The sequence below is a fragment of the Erythrolamprus reginae genome, chromosome 1, assembly GCF_031021105.1.
Source record: "Erythrolamprus reginae isolate rEryReg1 chromosome 1, rEryReg1.hap1, whole genome shotgun sequence".
Lineage (NCBI taxonomy): Eukaryota > Metazoa > Chordata > Lepidosauria > Squamata > Dipsadidae > Erythrolamprus > Erythrolamprus reginae.
In genome coordinates, this window is record NC_091950.1 from 87,807,295 (window position 1) to 87,824,984 (window position 17,690).

General features: G+C 40.1%; 1 protein-coding gene across 11 annotated transcripts in view; it reads left to right on the top strand.

Annotated features, from left to right (window-relative positions):
- The first annotated feature begins 3,072 nt into the window (after window positions 1-3,072).
- NUMB (NUMB endocytic adaptor protein) overlaps window positions 3,073-17,690 on the top strand; it is a 92,277-nt gene continuing 77,659 nt past the window's right edge. For 2 of the 11 annotated variants that reach the window (XM_070758266.1, XM_070758289.1), the window contains exon 1: window positions 3,073-3,138. The gene's annotated coding sequence lies outside the window, so the exon portion shown is untranslated. Of the gene's footprint in view, window positions 3,139-3,231; window positions 3,571-3,811; window positions 4,233-17,690 lie in introns of those variants that run through there. The other 9 variants (XM_070758248.1, XM_070758309.1, XM_070758257.1 and 6 more) reach the window with 7 other exon arrangements.

The following is a 17,690-nucleotide window of genomic DNA, read 5'->3' on the forward strand; positions in this document are numbered from 1 at the left end:
AAAGCCAGTCAGTCTTGCTAGGGCTGATCCTGAGCTATTTATCTCCTTGACAGCATTGCTTAGTTGGACACGCATCAAGATGTAAACCGAGTTTCATAAGTTGTAATAGTTGAAGAACCACAGGCTAGATGATTTATTTATTTATTTAGACTTCTATGTCTCCCAATTCCTTACAACAGGCTTACAACAGAATAAAATACACTGCTCAAAAAAAGTAAAGGGAACACTTAAACAACAGAATATAACTTCTGTGAAATCAAATTGCCCACTTAGGAAGCAACACTGATTGACAATCAATTTCATTTTGTTGCCAGCACATTCAACTTTGTACAGAACAAAGTATTCGATGAGAATATTTCATTCATTCAGATCTAGGATGTTTTGAGTGTTCCCTTTATTTTTTTGAGCAGTGTACAATGCAACCACAATAGTAAGAAGTCAAATAAATACTAAATTATAAAAATCCCATTATAAAACTATTATAAAACCCACCAGACAATCCTATCAAACGACACACATACTAATCAACCTATTTTGGCCATGGCAGCTGTTAATATTCATGCCCCCCAGGCCTGCTGGCAAAGCCAGGTCTTCGCAGCTTTCTGGAAGGCCAGTAGGGTGGGAGCAGTACAGACATCGTGGGGGAGTTGGTTCCATAGAGCCGGGGCAGCCACAGAGAAGGCCCTCCTCCGTGGTCCCGCCAACCTGCATTGGCGGTGGCTAGACGTATTGCTAGACGCCGTACATGCTGGCGTTGCACTGGGCATGGACGTGGGGCTGGAGTCTCCGTCCCGGCCCAGCCAGCAGGCAAGTGCCAGCCACGCAATGCCAGCATGTCCAGCCGCTGCCATCGGTGCCTCTGTTCCGTAGCTCCGCCTCACAACTGACCACCCTGCCGCCGCCCCACAGCTACTGCCTGCTGCTGCCGCCATCACCCTCCCACTGCACGCCGCCCTCCTGTTGCCGCTGCCCTTCCACCGGGCCCCAAAGCTCACCTGCTGCTGCCACCAGGGAAACTCCAGCCGGGTGGGGAGCTGCAGCTGCTGGAAAACTTGGAAGGCGGAAAGAAGGAAGCTCAGCTTCCGGTCTCACAACTTTTTGCTCTTCGCAAAAAGTTGTGAGACCAGAAGCTGAGCTTCTTTCTTCACGGCACACTTGACCATGCCTTGCGGCACACCAGTGTGCCACGGCACACCGGTTGGGAAACACTGTGGTAGGAGATGGTTCCATAAATAGGCTGGTCCTAAGCCATGTAGTGCTTTATAGGTAATAATAAACACCTTGAATTGTGACCAGAGACTAATCATTAGCCAGTGCTGCATGCGGCGCATTGGTGTTATATGGGTGTACCAAGGTCCAGCCATGACGGCTCGCACACTGCATTCTGGACTATCTGCAGTCTCCAAACATTCTTCAAAGGTAGCTCAATGCAGAGCGCATTGCAATAATCAAGATGGGAGGTGATGAGGGCCTGAGTGACTGCACACACCTCCTGGTCCAAATAGGGCCGCAACTGGTAAATTAGGAGAATCTGGGCAAAGGTCCCCCTGGCCACAGCTGAGAGATGGTAATCAAGGCTCAGCTGTGGATCCCGGAGGACACCCAAGTTGCAGACCCTGTGTGAGGGGGTCACAGTTCCCTCCCCCAAGAACAATGGATGGGCAGATGGGGTGGTCCTTCAGAGATAATGCCCAGAGCCACTCAGTCTTGTCTGAGTTGAGCTTGAGCAGGTTGGTTCCCATCCAGACCCTTACAGCTTCCAGACACCAGCACATCACATCAACCGCTTCAACTTGAACCCACAGAGGGAAGGATAACTGTATATATTTTTTGACCTGGAACATTCCGTTAATGCAGCGGTGAAATCTAGTCGCATTAAGCATTCCACACCAAGAATTTTCCAATAAATAGTGCTGAAACTGCTTACAATTGGTTACAATATCAGAAGTGATTGTTATCTTCAGGCAACTCTAAATCTAATGAAAGTGTAATCTTTTTACCACATCCTTCAGCCAGTCTTCCAGAGAGATTTCCAAAGTAAGTGGGAAATAAGTATCTAAATAAGTTAGGTGAACAAAATGCATACAAAATATAGCCACAGCCCTTTCTAAAATACAAAAGCTCTGGAATTCTTGTGTTTTTGGTCAGTTTTAAATACACTTTTGATGTAAATCTATAGAACATAGTATATAAATTTTGGCACTAAGGATTATGGGTCCATAGAAACATTGTAGTTTGCTCTAAATAAATAAAATTAGGGGAATATCGATAAAATATCGATGCATTAAAAAGCAGAATCTTTCCCCCACAGCACCAAACAAATTTGTAATACCAAATTATCAGAATCTTGGGTTGGTGGAGGGGGAAACTCAAAATTACAAACAGGGCGAGAACATAATTCTCCACATTCCGCTTTTTGTCAATTTTGATAAATTCAAACTAATTGCCTGTTCTTTTATACCCATCATCATTTCCACCAATATAACAGAAGCTGTATATTGTGAATAAAATAGAAGAGTGACGTTAACATCATGAAGGGGATGGGTGGGTGTTGCTCAAAATCCAGCTATCAGAGAAAACGTGTAAGATTATTGATTTAATTTAATTTATATATGACTTCCGTTGGTTTATGTGAGTGGAGAAACAGAATGGAGGAAAGACAGTGTTTTAATAGGTTTCAAGGATCACTTTTAAGGAAAACATGAAGGGATGAAGCAGGGATATTTTTCCTTACAATATTAAAGTGTCAACTGGCTACTAGAAACGCTCTGGGACTCCGTGCGTTGTTTTGGACTCTGGTGGTTTGGTGCTTAATTGACAAATAGGAATTTCTCCTTTCCTTCCTGGGTAAGCGGGGGGGGGGGGGGAAGCAATACTGTACTGAGAGCAGGTATTGCTCCGCCGACCACATCCCCTCCGTTCTGTGCAACCAAACCACCAGAGCGCGTCTCTTTATAGTGGTTCCGGAATTGGGAGGCGGAGATATCACCCATGATGGCACCTCCGCTGACCTATTGCAGCCGCGCACTTCCAATAGCCCGAACCAATAAAACAAAGGTGTGGGCGAAGCGGTGGGGGCAGCAAAAAAAAAAAAAACACCCCACAACGGGAACCCCAACGCTGAGGGGAAACGAAAAGGTGGGGCGAGTTTTTGATGGGCGTGAACGCGCGCCAATTACTTCTCGCCGGAGTCAGCGAATTGAGTCGGGGGTGGTGGGGAAAGCTCGAACAGGGGAAGTGGGAGGTGGGAGGGAGGAAGAAGAGAGTAGTTGAGGAGGTGGGAGCTGTTGTTAGGGAGAGGGAGACAAGCTTGGCGGCTTAAAGCAGAAGCCGAAGGGAGGAGGAGGAGGAGGAGGAGGCGGTAGCAGGTGAGACTGAGCGGCCGGCCCGGGGGAAACTGGCTGGGTGGGGCTCGCGCCGAGGGAGGGAGGGACGGAAGGAGCTTCCGAAGACCCGGCGCGAGCTTCGTTCCTCTTCGGCGGGAGAGAGCGGCGAGAAAGACCTGCGCCGAAAGGCCCGGAGTGTGTAGAGCCGCCGGGGTTTGGGGCTTTTGGCCCCCGAAGCGCCGAGGTGAGGAGTCTGCGGAGGGGAGAGCGAGAGCCGGGCGGGCAGGAAAGGTGGAAGGGGCGAGGGAGGAATGTCTCCGGGCGGGGGGTGGGGAGCGGAGAGGTGAGGGGGGGGGGCTTGTAACCAGCCTGGAGGGACCGGGGTGGGTGGGTGGCGGAGGCTCGGGAGGCTTTTCTCCCCCGCAAAGGGGTTAAGCAGCGGGCGAGGCGGCGGCGAAGAAGGGGAAGGGGCGCGGGAAGCCGGAGAGGGCGAGGGGAGAACGCCGCTCTTAGACAGGACTTTGCGTTCCTGGTGAGGTCGTAAGTCGAGGACTGAATAGCCTCAGCATCCCAGGCCGAGCTCGGGACCAGGAATTGTCACCCCTCATGGAAGGGGGAGGGGGGCTCGTGGGAGCGCCCGTGGCTGCCCTGCCTTCTCGGCTTTAGGCCTCGGCTTGGGCTGCTTGGGTTTCGGGAGGAATGCTGCCGGTTGGCTTCCTCTCTCTCCGGGCTGCCTTCGCTGTACTGTATTTCTTGTTTGTGGGGAAGGAATCCTTTTGCCGAACCTTCTCGCTTCGCGGGCCAAAGGGAGGCTCTGGCACCGGGAGTCCAGGAAGGAAAGGAAATTGCCCCTAATTTCTTGTTCTTTTACTCCTCCTGGGTTTCCTGAGAAAAAAAACAGATTTGGTGAGTTGTGTGTGTATGTGTGTGTGTGTGTGTGGGGGGGGGGGGGTTCCGAGTCAGTGAGGTTAAACTTTGAAACGTCTGGGGTTGATTTCAACCCTGGGACCCGTTCTGGCCTTCAAGGAGGAGAAAAATGCACATTTCCTAGTGTTTTATTTTTATTTATTCTGTTTTTATGCCTAGGGACTCTCTGGGAGGCAAGGATTGAGAAAAGGAAAGGATTGGTCCAAAAATAATGCAAGCTCACTATAGGTACAGGATTTTATGTGCACTGTTGCCCGTTTTCTCACTTCTCACGTAGTGGCAATAACAAAATCCTTGCCACTTTGGTGAGCTGCAAGAATAGGAAAAAGTGAAAGTTCATCCCACTCCCTCTTTAAATGAATTTTACTTTTTAATATTTTGAAGGGCCTTCCCTTTGTGAAAAATCCATTGTTTCCTTCTCTCACAGCAGTTTTCATCCAGACCTCCTTAATCCAAAAGATTTATGTAGCTTAATGTTTTATAAATCTGTAAAAAAAAGTAGAATATGTTTTGCTTTGTGTGTGGATTGCCGTGCTCTTCCTTTCTTCTTCATTCAGCTTTTTCCAGTGTGATGCATTTGCAGGGATTTGCTGTCTTGTTTCAGTGTGTTGGAAAATATCTTAAACATTTTAAAGTTCCCACACTGTGTATATGCAGTCTTGAGCACAGGAGAGGAAGCAGTGTTTATACAGTTGTATAACAGTGGCATCTGTTTATAGTTACTATCTGCCACAAAAGATAATGAAAAGGCATAATTTCGCCTTTTTTAATTCTTCTCTTAATTCTTGTTAAAAGGCCTAACAAAGCCTATCATGATATCTGATATTTTATCCCTGACACAGAAAAACAGCAATGATGGTTATCATTTTCAATTGGATTGTAGAAATCTTATTCTTTCAGACCTTAAGGAAATACCAAATGACATCATGATCAACATATTATAAACATAAATTGTTCATTCTTTCAGTTTATAATATTTGTTTATTACTAAAGATTTCTGTATACATGTGGAGGAAGAATTAAACCATTGTTCTTACAATGATTTATGCAATTATACAATATGCAAAAAAAATTTACAGTAGAGTTTTAACATGTAGGATAATGAATTTTTTTACACTAAAACAGCTGTTTTCAGTCAAGAATTTATTATATTCTTTGGTGAAAAGTACACAGTGATAAGGAAAATAAATCTTACTGTGATGCCTTGCATTTTCCTACATGTTTATTTACTGAATTAACTCACTCTTAGATCTATGTTCTATGTTGTGCTCAAACATTGTTGTCTGGAACATTAGTGCCAAAAGCCAAAGTTTGAAATATTATAAAAAACCAGCATTTTTTCTTCCGGCTGGTGGTTCTTAGTCATCACAGATTATCAAACAAATGATTAGCCTAGAACTAGATAGATGAATAATAGTACACCACTTAATACTGTACATCTAAAACTTGAGAGCTGTTAGATTGTGGACCTTATTTCATAGTCTTATGTTTCATTTAAACTAAAGAAACATAGTTGAAGAATTGCTGGTACATATATCAATCTGTCAAAAGTGTTGTGTCTAAAGTTTTACATGGAGTTGCTCAACTTTTTACTTAGGAGCTCTAAGATTGGAAGTACTGAAAATATTTTAATTAAATCCAGAGCAACTTGGAAAATGTTCTTGGCTCTAGTTTATTTTCAAATAGGCAATTGTCAGTTCCGGACTAGTAGAAGTATTACTGGGCAATCCAAATGTTTATTCATAAAAATAATATTGGATTTAGATAAGATATAAAGAGTGGTTGCTGCATCCTGTGTAGAGGGGCTGTGTTTGCCTCCATTGCTATCTTTGCTTGCCTCTGTTTCAAAATCTTTTTCTTGCCTTGTATAAAGGGAAATGCTGGATAAGGGATTATAATGAACACTGTTATTTTTCATCCTGGTTACCAGTGTGTACATTAGAAATGGAGGGCCAAAAGTACTGGAAATAAGGAAAAGGACAGTAGCAAGAAGAGCTATACATTCCTCGCTCAGCTTTGTTTCCCTTTCCCTTTAAATTCTTTTCTTAATTGCTTAGTATTGTAAAAATATAGTATAAAAAGTCACATTGCTAACATTTTTTTTCTCACTTCCAATGATTTGGGCTTATATGGCCAAGGAAAATGGTCATCTGAAATGCAAAGGGCAGCAAGCGCAGGTTATTGTATCACCTTTGTCATGATGAGAAAATATTTTGTTATCTTATTTTGGCTGACAGAAACAGTATAAAGAGCAGTTGGGAGAATGGGTACATTTCTAACCTTGCATGCTATATACAGTGGTAGGCAGGTAAATAGACTTTGTGCCATCAAGTGGACTCTTAGAGACCACTTAGATTTTGTCCATGATGATTTTGGTCCTTGAGGTCTTCCAACTATGCATCCATGAAACTGAATCCATCACTTTGCCTGTTATCTTTTCTTCCCTTCCACTTTTTCCAGCATTATGTATTTCTCAGGAGAGCTAAATCCTCACATAATATGATCAAATTATTATAATTTGAACCTGTTTGTTTGTAGCTTAGTTAAGAACTCTGGATTTGTTCCATGATTTGTTTGTTTTCTTCTCAAGAGCCTTTTCAAACACTATTGCTCAAAAGTGCCAATGCTCTTCCTGTCCTGCTTCTTCAAAGTCAATTTTTACTTCCACAGAGAGATACAGGTAATAAAATTGCTTGCCCAATTCTGAACTTTGTAGGTATAGATATGTCACAGCATCTGGATGTGTTTTCCACCTTCATGCCTGCTCTACTAAGTGCTAATTTGTAGTGTATTTCTTGTATAGTTTTTTCTTTACTGTTAATGGCTGATCCTAAAAAGAGAGAAGTGATCTGTCACTTCAGCATCTTCAGTGTTAAGTGGCCAGCAGATTTAAAGTAATATAGTGCATCTTTCTGGGTCCTTTTAGAAAGATTCTTAAAGATATTTGGTAAATCCTTTCCTTTATTATTATTATTATTATTATTATTATTATTATTATTATTATTATTATTATTTATTAGATTTGTATGCCGCCCCTCTCTGAAGACTCGGCACTTTAGCAGTCTTTATTGAAGGGGTTTCCAGTTTACCTATGGATGCAGAACAGTAGTCTCCATGCAGCAAAGAAGCACATTTTGGGAGCAGGAAACCATAAGGGCTAGAAGAGAGCGATTTAAAGCAAACTGATGGAAAAGTAGGATAAAGGTAAAAGAAGAGGGTGCAGAAAGTGACTCAATGAGTAGAACAGACACAGTTGTCTTAGGCCAGCTATAAATATTTGTTAAATCTTGGATCTGATCTGTTTGAAAAATGTGATAGCACAAGAACATGCATCTGAGGGAATGACTTTAAATCTCCATCACTATCAAATTGTAAACCATTTGTATTTCTATAGATTAAACTAAAAGGTCTAGTTCTTTTCAGTTCTGTCATGGTGCAGAAGTATGGATCTGAGACATACATCTTATGGACCCTTTTATGATTTGATGCTTGTTCTAATGATATTCCATCTGAACATGTAAAGATGTAGAACATTTCAACAATGTATTATGTAGGGGAAAAAGCCATATTCCCCAGACAGTAAACAGAATACAATAGTGAAGAAGTGGTACAGTGGTCGAATCTTCATTTCACCATGGTTTGAATGGGTGACAGACAAGTCATTCTTGCAACTTATTTTAAAGAGAGATTATGGAATAAAGGGAGACTATGTCAGCTGCCTTGAGGCAATAGGAAAAGGTAAGATGTCATTATAATACAATATAATATAATCCCAGCAACTTCAAACTCTAATATACTTTGTTAAACAAGAATAGAAGTTCAGAAATAATGGTATATGTATTGATATCAAGACACCATTAGAGAGAAAGACTGTTGCTTTTGTTGACACTAATATGTTGAAATGCTTTCAGTGCTAAACTATTCTGCCTTGTTTCATTTCCCCCAACTGAGAAAAGATGACATAAAGCATGAGAGAGAGGCCAAAGTATTGCAATATGAGTAAGTGAAAGAGATTACTGTAATGTTGAAGTAATTGTGGAATCAGGTGGTTACAATAGCTCAGTAACAGTTTACAGCATTTCTTCCTAAACCCTGGGTAAATTATCCCAAATTGGTAAAAGTGGTTTTTCTCTGAACATGAAAGTTGAACCCATTATTTAATCACAATAGGGACATCTCAGTTGACTTAATCTGTTTTATCTACATTGGGTAAAAAGGAATTTCTAATAAGCAGTTTTGAGTAATGAAGGAGAAAAAAATTAGGAAGCCCTGGTTTACAGTTTTGAGTTAAGTGTATAATGTCGCTAACAGTAGTATTAAATCAGAAAAAGTTTTAGTGCTAAATAATCTTTGGCCTGTAAGCTTCTTTTTAAAGTAGTCAATTTAGCATTTGTGAAACTCACTGAAATAATGGACTTTTGTTAAAAAGCAAGGAAAAAATCAGGACTATGAAATCAGGTCTTTTGTATCCCAGTGAGGTCCTATAGAGTTGACCTTCTCCAGGTCTCATCAGCCAGGCAATGTCATCTGGTGGGACCTAGGGGAAGAGCCTTCTCTGTGGCGGCTCCAGCCCTTTGGAACCAATTATCTCCAGAGATTTGTACCACCCCATACTCTCCTGGCCTTCCAGAAGGCCTTAAAAACTTAACTTTGCCGGCAGGCCTGGGGCTGCTGAACTTTAACCCCGGCCTCTAGTATAACTGGTGTGAATGAATAGGGTTACATGATTTAAATTAGGGGTTCTGAGATTGCCTTTAAATATTGGACTTTCGAACTGGTTTTTTGTATCTTTGTGTTTTATATATGTTGTGAGCTGCCCTGAGTCCTTGGAGAAGGGTGGCATATTAGTGGTCATGTGCCTTAAAATTAGAAAGGAACCCCATTTATAATGGCTTCAAAAAATTGAAGCTACTTCTTTATAATTGTATTTCTTTCTCTTCCATTTCTATTTTTTATTCATGAATCTTTAGTTTCTTTATTTCCTAACATTTGCATTATTTTATCTTGTTAAAGTTCTTTAATAGAATTATATTTAAAACAAAGTCATTTAAGAATAAATATTATTTGTGTGAAAATGCTGGCATACATATTGTAGCACTTTTGAGCATCAGTGCACTCATGAGGCAACATTACATCATTTACACCAGTGGTCCCCAACCTTTTTTCCACCAGGGACCAGTTTCAGCAAGACAATTTTTCTATGGCCCGGTGGGGGCGGAAAGGGGGTTTAGCTTATCGTTCCATTATCTCTCTCCCCCCCTTTTTAATTTTGCGGGGGAGTTGAGGTGACAGAGGGAGGAAGGGTAGGAGGGGGCGGTTTCCTGTCTCTTTCCCCTCCTGTTCACTCTGGACCGCCGTTTGCCTTTCAGCAGTTCCAGAGGACACCCCCCCCATTCCGGCTGGGATTGCAGCAAGGAATCCCAGAGCAGGGGGAGGTGCCTCCACGGACACAGTCATCTTCCTTTGCGATCGCTGCCTGCTTGGAGCGCCCACCACTGCCAGGTCTGGTAATTTTCTTGCAGCAAGGAATCCTTCCAAAAGAAAATTACCAGAGCTGGTGGTGGGGGTTTCATGGTCACACACACACCCCTGGCTTCGCTCCCACCCAGGACCCCGGGAATAGGGTGGGGGAGCCTAGCAAAAAAAGAGCTGCACAATGCCAAAGCCTTTTCGTTTGAGCTGCAGGCAGAGCGAGGGCTTTGCAAGGGCTTCGCAAGGAGGAAATAGACCACTTTCGACGAGAGAAGAAAGACAGGAAAGGAAGAAAGCAAGCAAGCAAAGGTTTTCTCATCCCGAGGCAAATGGCGGTCCCAAGTGAACGTGAGGGGAAAGAGACAGGAAACAGCTTGGCACTCGCCGGCTCCACAGTAGCTGCTGACTCCGCGGACCGGTGCAACATGCCTTGTGGCCCGGTACTGGTCCGCGGACCGGCGGTTGGGGACCCCTGATTTACACAATTGGTATTGCTTTTTTTGTTTGCTTTAAAAATAAGTAGAGAGTGGTTTCATTTGGCTGCTGTGGGATAGTTCACCATTTTAAGGAAATTGTTCCTTGGATATGGACTTTCCTTAATCATTTTTTGGGAGGGCAGCTTTTTTGTCTGTTACTTGAATACATGTCCTGCTGGCTAAACACACAAAAGATATTTATTGAATGGGAATAGAAGACACTTCAAAAATGTCATGCAAACCACTAAGCAGTAATAATCATTTTATGGTCATGCCTATGACATATTGAAGTTTCAGGATCTGCAAAGTCCTTGCTGAATCTAGACTGAATAACAAAGCCAGAAAATAAGCCTGAAATAGGAAAAGTTCTGCTTTTTCTAAGAATATAAATCCTATTTCAGTTCAAAGACTTAATTGACTCTTAATTGACATATCCAACTGGGGTGGTAAATATCATACAGTAAGCATGGCCAGTTCCTAAGACTCAACAGGGCATGATAGTGAACATGCATCTCATCAAAAGCTTATTTTCATATATGTGCATGTACTTGCCATTTGGTGTCACCCCACACACAAGCATACAAGTTTCTACTGTATGTCCCTCTCAGTGAAAAAAGTGGTCCCATATACAGTATGTTTCTAAAACAGTTGGTGGAAGTACTTTTAAATCCTTGAATACCAGGGAAAATCTTACTTTTTATTAGCTGATGATTAGAGAGAAGAGATTCTTTCCTTAGGAATTATGGTGAGTCTACAAGGACTCAGTCAAATCTAAGAACAGAGGTGGGGGTGGTATGGTAACTTGGATTTTGGAAGAGAGGATCTTGCTAAGTGAATGAGGAGTCTATGGGTCCTATTCAGCAAGAAGAAAGTGATCTAAGATTTTAGTCGTGCTATGCTTTTAATTCCCATTTAGTTAAGACTACACATGAATGAAATTTGTACTTTATGGCAAAAGTAAGTCCTAGACAGGATATCTACTTTCCTGTTGGGACATCATTTTTATTGTTTGGATGGATCAAACTTTCTGTGCATTGTGGATGAATAAATAATTCTTTACACTTCTAAATAAATGGTTCTTATGATTTTAGCAAATATGTTGAACTTAAACTTTGCCAGCCAAGAATTTATTGAACTATCACTGGGTTCTTGTTGTTTGTGTTTTTCTTGGAAAGTTGGAAGTTCTGTGGAAAATCATTTGGTCATTTTCTTTCTGCAAAAAGGTTGCAGACAGCCGCATTCCCAGAAACAATTAATTCTGTCCTTTATCTTCAAATAGTTGAGCCTTAATTTGTTTCCCTGAGCCTTTAGCTTTGTAAAATTCTGTGGGGGTAAGCTTTTCCTGGTAAAGCAATTGCATATTTGCTATTTTGTATTTTTATAGGAATTTTGCCTGGCAATATGTTACTATATGCTTCATAGTGACACTTGATATATATATGCCTTTTGAAGAACAGATATGCTTATAAATTTATCCTGTAATATTTGTTCAGATGTAAATTCCATTGAGTTTAATAAGGCTTAACTATCAAAAATGCATGTGTAGAAATACAACCTTAATTGATGTAGCATTAAGGAGTTGCTTAATGAAAGACAATAAAATAATTTCCCACGTGTATAGAACTTTGATTTTTAATCTGTCTAACAATTTTTTTATTTCGTCTCTGAAATTATAAAATGCTTGATGAATAGGAAGGAGCAATAGTATTTTTTTCTGACTTGCTTTTTGATATGGGATGCATTAACATTTAGTTCATGTTTTATTTAGTTTTATGTATTGTATAAATATTCAAAAATTTCTGGGAACCAAAAATAGCTGAACTGAAATATTTATGAGGAATCTGTTATATTGAATTAATGTATTGTATTTATTACATTTATTGAAATCTCCACTTAGAAAATATTGTAAAAACCTGGCAACTGAATAACATGCACTTCCAATGCATTGTTAAAATTTTAGGAAAAACATTGGCACTGAAAATTTTAGTTTTCTAATAAATTAATTCTGTTGTGTCTTAAGAAGTAACACAAACACACATTCATGCACATAAATCCATCTTGCTATTCCTTTGAGGGTAAAAGACATTATCTGAAGTACAGAAAAGGAGTAAGAAACAGTAAGCCAAAGATATTAAGATATAAAATAAAAGGAAATACTGCTGAATCTAGTTCATAGCAACACTCCTGTATGGAAAATGTTCTATCCTCCATATCTATGGTGTATTGCACTTCATGTGTTGCCTGTCTGGTTTTTAGGGTTTCAGTTACTTCATCCAGTCAAAAGTTTATCTGTCTTTCTCTTCCTTTTAATCTATTGACTCTTCCTTCATATATTTCTTGTGAGATCCAGCTCTTATTTCTTCTGTGACAAATCACATCCGTATTCTTCTTTTGTGCTTCACACCCACATTTTTTTTATTACTCCATATTCATTCATTACCCATTCATTTTTATTTACATGTTCATGCTTGGCTGCACACTCCTTAAATACTCCCATTCCTAGTTCATCCAACGTTTATGTTTTTCCTTATGCATATATTTCACAGTTCCATATTGGAAAGTGGCAAAATCTTTGCCACTTTCCACTTTGTTTGACAAACATTGATTTTGTGCAACACCATCCCCTATTCTACTGTATATTAAAGCTAGAGCTTTGTGACTTCAAGTCAGTCTTGGTTTCTGAGGACTGCCAGGACAAGTCCCTTGCCGAGTTTTCTTGGCAACATTTTTGGTAATAGTATACCATTACCTTCTTCCTAGGGCTGAGAGAAAATGATGGCAAAGGCCACCCAGCTGGTTTTGTGCCTAAGATGGGACTAGAACTCAGAGTCTCTTGTTTCTCTACTGATGCCTTAACCACTATACCAAACTCCACCTGTATATTACATATTATCTTTCTATCTCCATTATTACATTAGTACTTCTTGTGTAACCTTTTCACCCATTTCCACACCATTTTTATTCTATCAAATTTGATTTTCTGCATCAGTATCTCTGTTCCACGACCTGACAATTCGGGATTGTCATTATATGGGACCCATTAAAAAAACTCTGCCTATTCTGTAGCTCTGAAATACCATAACACCTGAGATTGGCCTCAGCTTTGCTTATCATTTTGAAAGCCCTGAAGACTTGCTGTTTTACTGGATATAGAGTTGGGTGAATAACTGAGCCCTTATTGAATTAAAATATATATATATAATTTATAGTTTGAACTTTTGTTAGCCACCTGCAGTCTCATTAGTAATGTGAATAGCTATATAAATCATAAATAAATTCTAATTAGTGTTAACCCCACACTTTTCCCCACAGAGTGGGTCTTCTCCGGGTCCCGTCAACTAAACAATGCCGCTTGGCGGGACACGGGGGAAGAGCCTTCTCTGTGGCGGCCCCAGCCCTCTGGAACCAACTCCCCCCAGAGATTAGAATTGCCCCCACCCTCCTTGCCTTTTGTAAGCTACTTAAAACCCACCTCTGCCGCCAGGCATGGGGGAACTGAGATACTCTTTCCCCCTAGGCCGTTACAATTTTATGCATGGTATGTCTGTATGTCTGTTTGGTTTTTATTATAATGGGTTTTTAATTGTTTTTAGTATTGGATTATTATTATATGCTGTCTTATTATTGCTGTTAGCCGCCCCGAGTCTTCAGAGAGGGGCGGCATACAAATCCAATAAATAAATGAATAAATAAATAAATTTCAAGGCTCACTCTGTGAAAATGTATGTGTTATTGCTGCTGTTGTTATTCTCTTTTATGTTATTTAGAAGATTATTTTCTCCAGATCACAATCATTCAAGTGTGGACCATTTTTTCTTAATACACATATCTGATTCCTTCATTAGCATACAGGTAAAACTCAAAAAATTAGAATATTGTGTAAAAGTTCATTTATTTAAGTAACACTACTTAAAAGGTGAAAGGTAATATATGAGAGAAATTCATTACATGCAAGGCAAATTAGTTCAAGCCATGAGTTGTCATAATTGAGATGATTATAGGAGTATAGCTCATGAAAACCCAAATCCTCCATCTCAGAAAATTTGACTATAACATGTGATCAATAAAACAAGGATTAATAAAACAATATTGGACCTCTGAAAAGTTTAAGCATGCATATGTACTCAGAATTGGTTTGGGCCTCTCCTGCAGCAATTACTGCCTCAATGTGGCATGGCATGGAAGCTATCAGCCTGTGGCACTACTGAGGTGTTATGGAACATCAGGATGCTTCAATAGCGGCCTTCAGTCCTTCTGCACTATTCAGTCTCATGTCTCTCATCTTTCTCTTGGCAATGCCACATAGATCCTTTATGGGGTTCAGGTGAGGTGAGTTTGCTGGCCAATCAAGCACAGTAATCCCATGGTCATTGTACCAGGTTTTGGTGCTTTTGGAAGTGTGGGCAGATGCCAAGTCCTGCTGGAAAATTGAAGTAAACATCCTCATAAAGCTGAGCTGCAGAAGGCAGCATGAAGTGCTCCAAAATCTCCTGGTAGATGGCTGCATTGACCCTGGACTTAATGAAGCACAGGGGGCCAACACCAGCAGATGACATGGTTCCCCAAATCAACACAGACTGTGGAAATCTTTCATCTCATTTGGAAACCAAGGACCCAGAGTATTGGGGAAATGGAAAGGCACACACAGTGAGATGCTTGAAGTCTAGTTCGAAGTTTCCATAGCCTGTGTTGATTTGGGGAGCCATGTCATCTGCTGGTATTGGTCCACTGTGCAAGAGAGGTCTGTTGGTCCAAAAGAAAGATGAGAGACATGAGACTGAACAATGCAGAAGAGCTGAAGGCTGCTATTGAAGCATCCTCCAAACCCACCTGTGCCGTCAGGCATGGGGGAACTAAGATAATCTTTCCCCCTAGGCTTCTACAATTTATGTATGGTATGCTTGTATGTATGATTGGTTTTATAACAAGGGTTTTTAGCTGTTTTAGTATTGGATTTTTACATTCTGTTTTGTCACTGTTGTTAGCCGCCCCGAGTCCACGGAGAGGGGCGGCATACAAATCAATCAATCAATAAATAAATAATAAATAAATCCTGGTCTTCCATAATGACTCAGCAGTGCCACAGGCTGACAGCTTCCATGCCACGCCGCATTGAGGCAATAATTGATGTAGAAGGGGCCCAAACCAAGTTCTGAATAATATGCATGAGAGGTCCGATATTGTTTATGTACAATCCTTGTTTTATTGATTGCGTGTAATATTCTAATTTTCTGAGATGGTGGATTTGGGCCTTTCATGACCTGACAAATCATGGCTTGAACTATCTTCCTTGCATGTAATGAGTCTCTCTCATATATTACGTTTCACCTTTTAAGTTGCATTGCTGAAATAGCTGAACTTTTGCATGATATTCTGATTTTTCGAGTTTCACCTGTATAACATACAACCAACTGATGGATTCCTGCTGTTACACTGTATATGCTCACAACAATTTTGATATACATTTTAGCCTTTATCTTCATAATTGAACTTCCACTTTCACTTCCCTGCCTCCATTGGTTCCAACTGCCTTCATTCAAACACAGTTCATCCTTTCCATTTCCTTGGTTTCAGCGAAACAGCTCTATTTTTCTTTATTAATTTCATTCATAAATCATCCTGTTTGCCATCTGCTTTTTTCATTCCAATTGTTTCATATGTCACTGTCATCACTATGAAGGCCCAAAATGATGTTCTCTATCAGCCATCATGGCTTTGATCAAGTGAGACTTCCTTGTAATAACCTTTTAATAAATTAGACAAGACTTCTTGTAGTCCTATGCAGCCTTATCTGCCAAAGATTAAAACAGTGCCAACCAGTTTGGAACATTTTGGCCAGTAGGTAAAAAGTGCAGTGAAAGTCCACCATTTTATCTCAAGGTTATTTACGCTATTCTGTGTAAACTAGGCCTTCTAATCTAGAGATTCCCTTGCAAGCCAATACAGTGTTGGCTGCATCTCACTAACTAGGAGGTACATGTTGTGTATTAACATATATTTGGAATACCTCTAAATCTTAACAAGACATAACTTATTTGCCATAAAAATAGTCTAAAACTAGTGTTCTGTAAGAACTGCTGTAATAGATTTAACATTCTTGTTAAAGAATATCCAAGATTTATACATGAATGCTTACTAGAACTGTTGGTAATTTTTGATTTATCGTCACAATTTAAGTAAAGTTGCAATCTTTCTTGCCATAGTTGTTAAATGAATCACTTAGTTGTTAAGTTAGAAACATGGTTGTTAAGTGAATCTGGCTTCCCCATTTATTTTGCTTGTCAGAAGGTCGCAAAAGGTGATCATGACTCGCTGACACTGCAACTTCATAAATTTGAGTTAGTTGCCAAGCTGAATGTTGATCACATGACACTGGGGATGTTGGAGTGGTTGTGTGAAAAATGGTCCTGAGTCACTAGTTGAACTGTTGTAAGTTGAGGACTATTTGTATTCATTTTTTAAAAAGGTTCCATTAGCTGTTATTGATTATAATTCTATTAAAAACAGAATGTCTTATTGGGAAATATATAATAGAACATTCTTTTTAAAATATTACTGGTACTTATAAAGTACACTACCTTTAAACTCTTGCAATGGAAACTTATAATGGTGTTCCTATTTATGAAGAAAAAGTGGGTTCTACTGCAAAACTTGGTAAAAACCATAAATTTAAGTTCTCTCTAGAAAAATTGAATATTTGAACATACAAAAAAGAAATTGGCAGTAAAGTTATCCTAGTAAATCTTAGCTCTGTACTACCTGCCTATTAGGTTTCTTTTCCTCCTTCCTCTATTTATTTTTCCTTTTCTCTATCCTTTTTTATTTTAAATAGCCTTCTGTTTGTTCCTATTGCCAGGTTTTCTGACCCTTTTATTTACTTAAACATGATTAGATCCCTCTGCAATCCTAGTGCTGTTAGCTGCTTCCATTATATATAAAAAAGTAAAATATCTGCAGTACATTAAACATGAAACTTCATCTACTTTTTAATGTTTTCTTTTATGATTTTCTTTAAGGAAAAAATTGCTCTTGAGCCTTCTAACTGTTCTAGCCATTTATGTCCCTCCCTTTTTTTTCTTCTAGAGAGTTGTCATCTCCCAACTAATATTGCTGGTCATGAGGTCTGTAATCACCATCAATTAGGATTTTCATCAGGTCATTCCATTGAGACAGCCCTGCCTTAAGTGTTAAATAATATTCTAATAGCCAAAGCCTAGCACCTGTTATTAGTGCTGGTTCTCTTAACACTCAATTTGACACTCCTAAATCTTTTGTCCTGGCTGAGTCACTAGTACAGCTTTCTCTTTGTTTGAGTAATTTTTGTTTCCATTAATAATTCTGCTTCATTGTAGGTTCTCTCTTCCTGTAGGTATTCCCCCAGGGTTCAGTCTTGTTTTTTTTTAGGGAGGCACTCCTTTGATTGACTAGATCATGACTCTCAATTTTCTGAACCAATCCCCATGATAACCCAGTCTATTGATCATTTCCC